We start from the raw sequence: 12154 nt of genomic DNA on the forward strand, positions 1-12154 counted from the left end.
GTTGGGTTTTTTTTTTGTTTTTAACCAAATGGCACGGCAGATATGCAACAGCCAGCCAAGACTTTGCATGAGAACCTTAGAAAATGCTTCTTAGTTTCCTTTGTCTTTTAAAATTGTTGCATTTAGATTCATTTTCTTAGATTTGGCCTCTTACTGAGCATGCACATAACCCACCTTGGTGGGTAATTATCTCAACCAGGAGTTGTTCTATTCCCTAAAATCTCAATGTGGGAGTGTGTGATGGGTTCCCTTTTCCCAACCGGGCTAAGCAGCATGTGCTTGTTTATCCTCACCCTACGATCTGTGCACCCCCACTGTTCTAAATGGCAATATTACAACCCTGTGCTGTTTGAAATGGAGACAATTATCTGTTTAGGTATTACAAGATGGGCTTTATATTACAAGGAGAAAAGGCGTACAGCTGCTATCAGGATCCCGTTGTTGCCTTTTCTCTCCAGTACAAATTTTCCATCATTAAAATGATGGAACATTTATCTAAATGGATGTTATGCATTGGGTAAACTCATTTAGCTCCCGGGGCTCTTTCAGGTGATGGGAATTAATGATGTTTAGTAGTTTGAAACTGAAAATATCTGTCATTTGTCACCACTCACCATTGATTTACGATTCCATTGATGATATGTTAATTGAAGTGTAATGAATCACAATAATAGGGTAGTTGTGTGGGAATGGTCCATTTTCAATGATTGTTCAACCCTCGGTAGAGTTCAGAGCGAGCTGCATGTTGACTCGCGTTTTCAACAAGGGCGTTTAACTCATAATTAACGCTGAAACTGGGCACGTTGGTCCGGGTTGTTTTTATCTGCGTTCGGCATGCTTTAGATATACACTTTCACAAATGCCCGGCCACATTTTTGACTGCCAAATGTAAACGGCAAAAAAGAACAGCGGGAGAGGGAGTTGGAGCCTTTTTTTCATATTTGGATATGCTTTAATGCTTTTATTCAAATTCACCTGAGATATTGGTCCACAGTCACTTCTCAGTTTACCATAAAAATAAGATTTTGTTTCCTTCTTTCTTTTTTCATCTTTCTTCGCCTGGGTTGAGTGCTCACTTAGGAAAGCCGTGAATTCAGATCAGGTCCACCCAGGGGAGTAGAGCGAGGGCAGAGCAGGTATAGATGAGGTGTGTTCACCAGCAGGGGGTGCCAAGAAGGGCATCTTCTGTCAGTAATATGAAAAGTTTTTGTCTTGCAAATAAACCATTCACTCACAGACAGCCCCATTGTTCACTTGTTATCATCAGTGGGTGTAGTTGTAGTTAACAGGCAGATGGAAATGCGAGGATGTGTCGGACGGTGACAATAGTAGGCTACAGGAAGATAAAGGAAAGGTGCCTCCTGCCCCGCTCTGAGCTGAAATGGTTGCTTTTACGTTCCTAGCAGCTGAGGAAGGTACACTGACTGCTTGTACAGCTTCATACAAACAAGGGGAGGCAAACAGCACAGGAATGTAGAGAATTGATTTCTTTCTGATGGTTTCTCAGAACATATAAGACTGTTTGCGCCGGTTATCAATTCCAATCGATAGCAACTGGTGGAAGCCGCTGGCTCGTTGCCGGCTGCTTGTAGTTTACACCTGTGTACCTCGTGTTTCTTTTTTTTGTAATTTGGCTCGAGGGTGCTGATGACGAACATTGCAGCGGTAATTATTTCAGAATTCTAAATAATTCTCCCGTTTTGTGTCTGCAGGGCGAGGAGGCTGTTTCACCACCGCTGGAACTGAAGATTGCTTTAAATAAGCAAGTCCTCGTGGAAGGTAAACACACAATCATTTACCAGACTCCAGACCCAGCATGTGTGTGCGAATGCTCTATTGAAAGGGCTTAATAAGTAACTGAATGCAGGGTGGTTTTCTTGTTTGTGTACTGTATTTTTGTGTGTGCATGTAGGGCCAAGAGGGTGGGCCGGGGACTTGACAGGTGCACTCTGTTAGTGTTTAGAGAAGCTGCTGATCAGAAACTAGAACCGTGGCTAGTTAAGAAAGTTAGTGGTTTGATTTTAAAAAGGTTTTTAGTGTTGAAGGACTAATTGGACGCAGGGGCGTACGGACAGTAACTAGATTTTTAGGAAGGTTTTAGCTAAAATAAGGTAATGCTGTGTTTACCAAACAAGACAAGGGAGTTGGAGTACACACACAGCTGCTATGGTTGGCATATCACCCGTATCTCAGGTTTGCTTCTCACACCCGTGTCTCTGTCTGAGAGAGTCTGAGGCCCCCTGGATGTGAACTTCTGGATGGAGCGATTGGGTGAGGCTTAGTAGGACTTTGGAGAAGTGCTTTGCATGCGGGGGGTGGGGGGTGATAACACTTCAGGAGCTCAGGGCTTCAGAGGAGGAGTGCGTCTGTTTTCTGTCTCGTACAACTTAAAGCTCACCTCATCTCCCTCTCTTTGCCATATTTTCTTTCATCTCTCTTTGTATTATTTCTTTTCTGTCTCTCACTCACTAGCTCCCCCCCAAAAACATGCTGTGACTTGTGAGTGGATATGTTGGACATGGGTAGCAGTGCTTTCATTGTAGGTAGCTTTTTAAATGGCAACAAAGCTATTCTGAGTAATGTAACTCATGTTTGTTTGGTTTTGTTTAGTTGATTTGATAAATATTAAAATGAATAGTTGTGTGATCAGTAAAAAAAAAAGAGATTGTACTCTTTGTACTCTTGAACCGAGAGAGACTTTGCAAGTGTTTTTCTTTGAATATATTTCTTCAAGTGGCATGTTAAAAATGTCATATTGGATTGCTAATAAAAAACACCTGCCTGTAGACAAATCCTGTCTTAAATATTAACAGCTGCAGCTTCTCCGTACATTCTGAAAACAAATATCTAAGTGTTGTTACAGTTGCACTGTAGGACTCTCTCTTCTCTGCAATGTAACAATGTATCAGTAAGCCTTTGGTCTTCTTTTTTGGGATTCAGTCACTACCACGTTTACAAGATTCAGCCTTGGGAAAAAAATGGAAGCAGAGGACTCATGTTGAGAGTTTATCTGGAGTGCATTCTCCGCATACTCAGGTCCACTCCACCAGAGCCCTCAGCTGCCTGCTCCAGATGTAAGATCAGCACTGAAATCTTCCAAATGGTTGTGTAATTAATGTTAATGTGGCAAGATCAGCTTAATTGTTGACACAAGCTTCCAATGTGATTTTGATTGCATCACTAATGCAGAAATCCCCGTGGCAGCTTATGGGATTAATATGTCTTGGTGTTTAAAGCTCTTTTAAAGTGCAATCGAGTCAAAGAGGACGAGTGTGTAAAAAGCATGTATGGTGCTCATTTTTCTCTCCATTTGGACCGAACGCACTTTTAAAAATATTTATTTTAAAAGCATGCACTTTAGAGTATGACATATACTTGAGGTGCAGGCTACTGACAAAAGTTTTGATTTGGATATCTGGAATATTTATCATCATACGGGCATATTTCTGTGATAGGGCTGCTTCTGATGTGTGCCGTGTGTTTGCCTCCTTTTTGGCCAATTTATTCAGACCTGATGACATCCAGCTTTCCAACCCAATAAAAAAAAAAAAAAGACAATCCTCAGATGCCCAAAACATGTTCCCCTGTTTTGAGGTCTTTCAAAGTCTTATCCTCTCATGTTGGATGTCATTTGAATTTCATGAATCCATGTAAGGGAGAGAAGAACACAATGTGCAAAGAGGCACGTCTTGTAATTCTTGCTTTGCTGTGAATGCTTATATTGCTTTCATTTAACTGTTGAAGTTGCTTTGTTTAATCTACTTTTTATGGAAGCGTTAAGAATAAACAAGTGGATTCATGAGTTGGACCCGCAGAAAGGTCGTGTTGAGATTTATGCCGGGATGAAAATAGGGCCTCTGTAATCGTTCCCTTGACTGCATTTATTGCTTACTTTAAAAAAGTAATTTCTTTATATCAGCATCAAGCTGAAAATTGCCATGTATTAGTATTAGGCTCGGTAAGCTTCTAATTCTGTGGCATTTACAGCCGGCTGTGTTTCCATGCATTTATAACACTTTGATTCTTAAGAGCTCCTTTAATCGCTTATGCCTAGCTTGGAACATAATAAACAACTCGCTGTAGCGAAAGTGCCACATGGGGGAGATTTCTAGCAAGAAAGTAAAACGCTTCTGTCATTTGCAGTTTTGTTGCTGTGTTTTTCATGCACTGTAAGTACCGTAATCTACTCTCTGAGCTTATCTGCTGCGGCTAAAAACAGTGACAGGCAGAATAGATGCAAGGCAGCGTGAAAATGAAAAATTATCGTCACTACAAAGGCGTCACAATACAGACCAGCGCAGAGACATACAGCGACCGTATGCCTCTGCCTTTTCCTGTTGATTGAGATCGCAGGATGTGTCAAAGCATTCTAAACACCCTCACCTGGCCACTGTCTGCGTTCCCTATCTGATGCTCTGCTCCCATGGGTGCATCAGCTGCTATCGGTACACACTCTGGCAGATCGTCTGCCTTCGTATTGTCTGACTAAACAGGTTGCACAGTTAAATTCGCGCCTTATGTTCAGTACCGTATGTTACACAATGGGGCGAGATTCTTTCCGTGCAACTCTCTGAATAGGAATTATCTGTAGTCGTGAGGTAGGTGGAATCCTACTTATAATGTCATCACAGATGTGCGATCTTGAAGCTACTTAAAATATCTTTTTTTGTAGAAAAGCGCATTTGACAAGTTTCAATCTATTTTTCTATCAGCATCAGACAGCCATGTCTTCTCTTGGTCTGGAACATATTGATGGATGTGTACTCTCTGGTCTGCCTCGGCGAGTGAGCAGCTTTGATAATGTCAGTCGGCTACCAGGTGCAGACGGCTAACGTGACAGAGCCCTCGTGTGAGATTGACTGAGGTGACAGAAGTAAGCAAATTCCATCTGCAGATGAGTTGTCTTATAGCGAGATGAAAAGAAAATCACAAAAGTGAGAGGAAAAGTGCCAGAGCTCTCTTTCTCAGTCTTGGCCTTGTGTCTCAGCTTCAGAAAAGATGAAATAGAGCTAATAAATGGGATTGATTTGTTGTCTTCTGAGCAAAATGACTACACAGGGTTTTTTGTGGTAACCTAGGGAAGCATCTGTCAGACTGCCTTTACAGCAAAGCAGTGGTGCTGAGACGGATGGAATATCTTATGTACATACACCCTCACCACCTAAAGCACAGCAGTACATTTATATATTGCACACATTCTACAGATTCCTGTTTGTTTCCACTACATGAATGTTTGTGGCTATGTATGAAAATTCCATAAAGTTCCTTGAAGCCTCAGTGCCTCTTATTTAGATAGTTTGACTTTGTTGCGCTCACTTCATGTCATGGTAGATATCACTTTGGCAGTCCTTTGCTTTCTCCGTTTATTTTAGAAAAACAAATCCCTTTTAGGGATAAAGCACCTGGTGGGGCTACTTAATGGAATGGTTTCAGACCTACGCAAATAAACAGCTTGCATTTTTGGTGTGAGATTAGGAATGAGGCTGAGATGGAGCGAGAGCTGAAGAGAGGCGGGTAAAAACCAAACAAAGAAAGTCAACATGTGGAGAGCACAGAAGTGGAGGAGTTGCATGTCTGCTTCTGCTTCCTATAGTTGACTGTATGTACTTGGTGCCTAAAGTAATACTCATGTGAACCTGGACTAAGACTTTCCTTCAGGCCGAGGTAAAGCCCTTTTTTTGAATAGCTGACCAATGACTCAGCAGTAGTTATTCAAAGGGCTGGAAAATATCAGAGTCTTTGTTTTTCCCTACACACACACACAAACATGCGGTTATATCTTAACCCCGAAAAGATAGCGAGGGAGTGGACAAGGAGAAGAGCAAGTGACCAGTGAAACATAAAGCAGAGTGAGGGCTACATTTGTTTTTAAATAGCTCATAATGGATGTTGAAATTAACAACAAATTGGGCCTTTGAACCCAGACACATTTAATAATATCTCCCTGTTTTTATTCAATCCAGAGTTTGGCACGGGTCTCCATTTCACACCATATACTGTTCCCACTCATTAGCTTATTTGATTTTCTGGAGAGTGTCGAAAACTTTTGACTACTGAGTCATAATTAAAGCTGGAGCTCAAGTACAAAATTTGTCCACACTAGTGATTTACTCAGCCTTAGTACTGACTGAATGGCAACTAAAACATGGCTGTAGAAAGTACCTGCTAAAATTAGCAATTAAGAGTTATTCTCATGAGCTAACATTTTGAAAACTGAGACACTTGGTCTCACCTGAAAGTGCCAATGCGCTTTCTCAGGGCATGCAAATGTAGGTTCTTGGTTGCTGGTGCGATACCATCAAGGCTCTTCAGCAAAATAGTTGGTAAATACTGCAGAATGTGCTAGCACACTAGACACTTGTGTTTGCTGTTTACTGTTTTTTACCACGCACGCCCTTCTGACTGGGTTTTATTATACTTTTTTATACTTCTTTTTTATACTAAGTTAATATACTGTGTTGTGTTGTTTGTTACGTTGTGATGTGTCATATCGTGTCGTGTTGTGTTATATGTAGTGCCGACGTAGGACAGTTTTTCCAATTTCATTGTACTACTGTACTATGTATGACTGTGCAATGACAATAAAGAGTTATCTTATCTTATCTTATCTTATTAAAGGGATGATAGATTTCAAATTTTAGTCAACAAGCTAGTTAAAAAGAATGCTAAATGTACACTGTTTGTTTCAAAGGCACACTTCTACCATCAGCTTCCTTTTCATAACCATCTGCAGCCCTGTCTCTTTTGTAGAGCAGAGTAGGATTTATTAAAGTGAATAATGTGACACAGTTAATGAGCTTTGATAGCTTCCTCCATTGTGAACTATTCTGCTTTTGGCCCTTTAAAGGTCAGTATTGTCAAGATATTTGGTATTGGCCTGTAGTGTTCATATAATTTAAAGTTGATTTTAAGAATTCAGATTTAGATTTACTTCCTGTGACTTGGTCCCTTTGAATGGATGGGATCATTGGCGTAGGTCTGATCTGATTCTGTTGTAATGTTGTTAGGACTGCTTTTAGTTTCAAGCTGTTAGTTTTATTTGACCTCTGCTGTGAATTTGTGTTCAGACATCTGCATCTTATTTTCCTTTATGATATTATTTCTATGTCAGTGAATGTAACCACAGTAGTATATTGAAACAGTTTCATGAGCTTATTGTTTCTTGTTGGAATTGTCCACATGTTCACCGTTGCAGTCCCTGTGCGCTTTGGCCTTTCGTCTACATGCAGACGCAGGATCTCGGACAGCTTTACTAATTCCAAGATGAAAATGTTGGAAATACCTTGGGTTAAGGCTTGTTGTGTACGTGTAGTACGAGTGGAGACTTTTCATCAGTGACACCTCGAGACACTACGAGACACTGTACCTTTTGCTGATTGGCAACTGAAAAGAAAGCTCCTCTGCTTCCTGTTTGCATGGGTTCATGCAAGCCCAGTGTAGGTAATGGTCATGCTATATGTTATATATAGAATAAAAATGTAATACGGTATATATAGCGATAGACAGCTGAAATATTGATGTTACCAGCTGCTGCGGGGAGAAGCAGAGAGGTGTTTTCAGACTTAGCCGCTATTGTGTGAACATGGCCTGAAAGGGAGAGAAAAACTGAAAAGCTATTTCTAACCAAATGTGGGTTTATTTATGTAATCAAATGAAAAAGGTAGAGACATTTTTTAAAGTAACATTTATTTACAGTCTTCCCCCCTCACTCTTTTTTTTAATACTGTGGTTTTAGCCTTGGCTCCTGCCTTGTTTTCATAAACAAAGTCTCTTTGGCCAGCTAGAAAAAACATAGGCCTGTTCAGTGCACTGAAAACAGGAATGACAAACACCATTAGCTGAAAAATTTCCATCTCATTGCAACTATGTTATTGTTTACTTTACCATACACGTCCTAATATGGTTACCTCCCTGTCAAAGCGGGCCAGAGCAAAGCCGAGGGGCCCTCGCAGGGAGATGCTTTCAGCTGCCACTTAGACAATAAGAAACAAATGTCACAGCTCGGCAAAATAGCCTGGCTTTCACAGTCTTACAGTACTTGGCCTTCGACGCTGCTTGGCTCAGGCTCCTGTGTGATATTTAACTACTCTGTAGTGTTAGATGCCCTCACAGTGTACCCCCACATCTCTTCGTCGCTGTGCCCTCTTTTCTCGCCTTCCTTTTGTCTTTCTTTATTTGTCTGTATCTCCCCATCGATCTCTGTCCCCGTCGCGGTGTTAGCTATGTGTGGGCTGACTGATGGGCCTCTGTTTGCTGTGTTAGGTTATTTATCGGGGTGGTGGGAGGGAGAAGGGGGTGCGGTGATGTGTTTGGAGCGGCTGTTGCCCTCCTCCCTGTGGCCGAGCGGAGGCCAGTTCAGCTGCAGGTCACGCCCTGGCCCGAAGCCGACGCCGCGTTTGAACTGGAAACGTCTTGGCGAGACTTAGAGGCTCTTTATGATACTTGGATGGAATCACAACCGCACAACCTCCAGAAAGCCTGGGATACTGCAGAGGAAATGTAGCGTTCTGGTGGCTGTGGCTTTTTTTACTCTAATTTTTTGTAGTTTGCTGAAATATGGGTTGTTGTAACTACCAGTTTAGTTGATTGTATTGCAGAAGTGCAAATTAATGCTGTTACAGATAGAAAAACCCAGGAAAACTGTCATTAAAATGGGAAAAAACACACGATACTCAAATTGGCATTCATCTGAGGTCGGCATTGAGGCTTTTTAGGTATTAGGGTCAGGTAACTTCACCACAGGTTAGTCTGGCAGTAGTTGGAAATGGGGTTCTTTCAGATGCATGGGCTTTCTTTTCCCCAGTTGGTAGAGGATGATGGCGGCCTCACCTCAATCCTAAAATCCTCACGTTTATGATATTTGCCCAGTATTATCTGTGCCTGTGGATGAATGGGAGGACAGAGCATGAGGAATGTAGAAGGTCAGACTGCGTGATTTACACAGTACAGAGCCATAGAATCCTTGGGAAAATACTTGGGCTCGGATCAAACAGACGTCATGTGATATGTTCTTAACACTGACCTTTAAAGTCATGCTTTTTACTGCTGCGCTCTGGTAACGGATGCACTAAATGTAAAGTAATTTCTGTGTGTTCACCTCAAAACACAAATGGATTTTTTCTTTTACTAATTATGGCGGTGTGAGGTTTGTTTGTTTTTTTAAGATTACACCTCAGAATAATACAACTTTAAACCACATCTTTTTCTTCCTAAAAAAATCTTTTGCATTGCATTTTTTTAATCTGATTTTCACAGTTGCTCTTATTGAATACCTAAATGAGTCACGGTGACCTTAAAACAACATGACACATACACAGAGGAAGATGCAAAGAATTTATCAAATCATTACCCACCAGTTCACATTTTTACCTGGCAATGAATGATTAATAGACCTTTTTTCACGTTTATTTTGAACCATAGTTAAGACTCACATCCTGCTCATTATTTCATCAGTATTTGTTCAGGCCTAACTATAATTTCCACTCCATTGCAGTTATATTTTCTTGATAAGCTAATGGCGCTGACCTTTTCTTTATTTTGTTTTTCATCTAAGGGAAAAAGACTATACCCTCTTTGACGTTAATGAACTTTGTGAAGAGGTTTGTTTACTGGCTTCAAGGTCAGTTTCTGAGAAAGGCACCGGGTTTTCTTGTAAACATATTTACAGCCAAAGATGTGTAAACATTGTAAATGCGTACATGTGCAGCAGGGGCAATGCTGGCATATTTTCCCCTTTTTTTTTTTCTTTCTTTGTTTTTTCATGACCTTTCCCCTGTGACACACGCATAAAGGCTATGTGTGCATAAGTGTTTATCTCTGGAAGCACTTTAAAGCAAAATGTGCACTAACAAAAAGCAGCAAACAAAAAAAGAAAAGAAAAAAAAATACTCTTAGAAAGCGTAATGATGTGCTTACTCACAATATAAAGCTGATAGAGGCGAGAAAAGGTAGAGTAGAGGCAGGCAGCATGGCTAACGCAGGACTGGTGAGGGTATTAAAATATGAATTAATGGAATGTTGCTCAGGCACATCTCTGGGTGTAGTGTAGTGTTAAAAAATAAAATTTATGTTGCCAGCTAGTAGCCGTGAAGGTGCATTTGGACTTAGTATCCTTTAATTAGAAGTGAGATATTAGCATTTCATAGGGCTTTATGCTGGGTGAGGGGATCGGCCGGCCACCGCGCCTTCATTAGCCAGCTTCTCTGTGTAATGAGTGCCGTCATTAGCTGATGGAGTGGATTTGCCCCAGCTCTACCTTGAAAGGCACATCTTTTACATACTTGCAAGGAATAAGGCCTTTTAATGGATTTCTTAATGAATAAAATAAGATGCCACTTCTTTAAAATTTGACGAGTATATTTCTGATAATGCACACCACTAGCTGCTGCCACTTTTTTGGTGCGTTATTAGCAGAGGTGGAAAAAGAAATGCTGTTGTTGGGGAAACAAAGGTAGTCGTTGGGCTTTTTATTGTGCAAAATTTGAAAAATGTCTATAATGTGTAGCTGATGAAAGTGCCAGATCATTAATATGCGTTTGAAATAAGGCGTATGTGATTTCTGTCAGGGTCTGAGGCTCTATGCTAACACTCGCCATGTTTGCAAGGTAAAGCGGCAGGACAGCTATTGGATAAAACCTGACTGCAAATTATATGTGCGGCTGTTGATGAAGCGTGTGCGCACGCTCAACAACAGTCAAGACAGTCAGAGGAGAGGTGTTTTTTTGCGATATGGAAGTCTCCCTAAGCCTTTGGCTGCGGCTCCACTCTCAGAATCAGCCGTGAAGTGATTAGTATTTTATTGATGAGCTCCTGAAGTGGCAAGTGTGGGAAATTGGATCTTTGATCTCCTGGAGTTTGGGAAATATATCCTGAGCGTGTGGAGCTCTCCAGGTAAAACACCCCCAGCCCCCACCCCCCACCCCAGCACCAGCAGCACTGTGATGCACACAGACGCACATGTATACATACGGGCATGTCGTTTGTGGGGGCTATTCCTCCCCTTCTCCAAAACACATATTTGTTTTGGATGTTTTCACTGAGAGTCTACACGGTGATTACAGATGTTCATTAACAAAATTGGGTATTTGTTTTAAACTTTAACCAATCACTTTGATATGCTAATTACAGTGTAATTTAATTTGAGCCCTGTAATGATGATGCTGTTATTATGGACATAAATGATGCAGTTAAGCTGAGAGTAATCTCATTTGCATACTGTACATGCCAGTAAATTAAGCCCTTTCCTGCGTTGCTTCAGCTTTAATTTTCCACTCCTTTTCACACAGCATCCCTCAGCCCCTGTGCCTAATAGCAAGCCGGCTTGTTTGATGTGGAGAGCCGCTTCCTCACAGTAAATCTAGTCACAATATGTTATACATAAAGGCTCTCATTATAACTCTAAGTGCCCTTTTAAGAAGTTGGTATTAATAAGCAGGCTGGCGTTTCATGCTTTGTAGTGATACACAAAAACAGTTTTGTCCCTCACCATAATCATCTTCAGGATTCTTTAATCTGCATCTGAGAAATAAAAGCTATCATGCTTGTAATAATGATGTGCCCAGGAATACTTAAAGAGCCCTAATCAGATTGTATATGTCCTCCACTATGTGCTGATCAGACATATCTTCAAATAGGTGATTTTATTTTGATATTCCTACTTTGAAAAAAAAAAAAGGAAAGATGAAGGGCGTTTGGATGTGTTTCTATCCTTGCATAAAAAACTAATTGACAAATATTGCCCTGTTGTATGTTTAGCACAAATAATTTGGATTCATTTCTTTGTACAAATGTTATTTGATGTCTGTATGAAAGAGCCACATTTGTGACAGAGGGACGCGGCCGGCCTTGATAAAAGCTCCTGTGTCTTCATTAGAGAAGCAGCACCTCATGGTGTCTGATTGTCTGATGTTTGCAGGGAGAAGGTAAACATGTTTGTCATACGGTGCTGTATTTATGCTGCTCAAACATGCGAGGTAGGCCGCGGTGAATGTTAAGGACTTTGGCTCGGCGCACGTCTGAACGTCTCAGTGAAACGTGCAGCCTCACAATGGTCTGAACTTGCCCTGCTTGCAAACAATAGTCCAGCTCCCCCTTTTTTTGCGTTTGGAAGGAGGGTTAGAAGGCTGTTTTATGGACTTCAACACTGACAACACAA

General features: G+C 41.1%; 1 protein-coding gene across 11 annotated transcripts in view; it reads left to right on the plus strand.

Annotated features, from left to right (window-relative positions):
• Positions 1-12154, plus strand: part of foxp1b (forkhead box P1b) — a 149773-nt gene that overhangs the window by 47915 nt on the left and 89704 nt on the right. For 10 of the 11 annotated variants that reach the window (XR_013098588.1, XM_076883731.1, XM_076883734.1 and 7 more), the window contains one exon: positions 1713-1779. The gene's annotated coding sequence lies outside the window, so the exon portion shown is untranslated. Of the gene's footprint in view, positions 1-1712; positions 1780-1970; positions 2272-12154 lie in introns of those variants that run through there. The other variant, XM_076883736.1, reaches the window with a different exon arrangement.

This window comes from Maylandia zebra, linkage group LG5 (genome assembly GCF_041146795.1).
Source record: "Maylandia zebra isolate NMK-2024a linkage group LG5, Mzebra_GT3a, whole genome shotgun sequence".
Taxonomy (NCBI): Eukaryota; Metazoa; Chordata; class Actinopteri; order Cichliformes; family Cichlidae; genus Maylandia; species Maylandia zebra.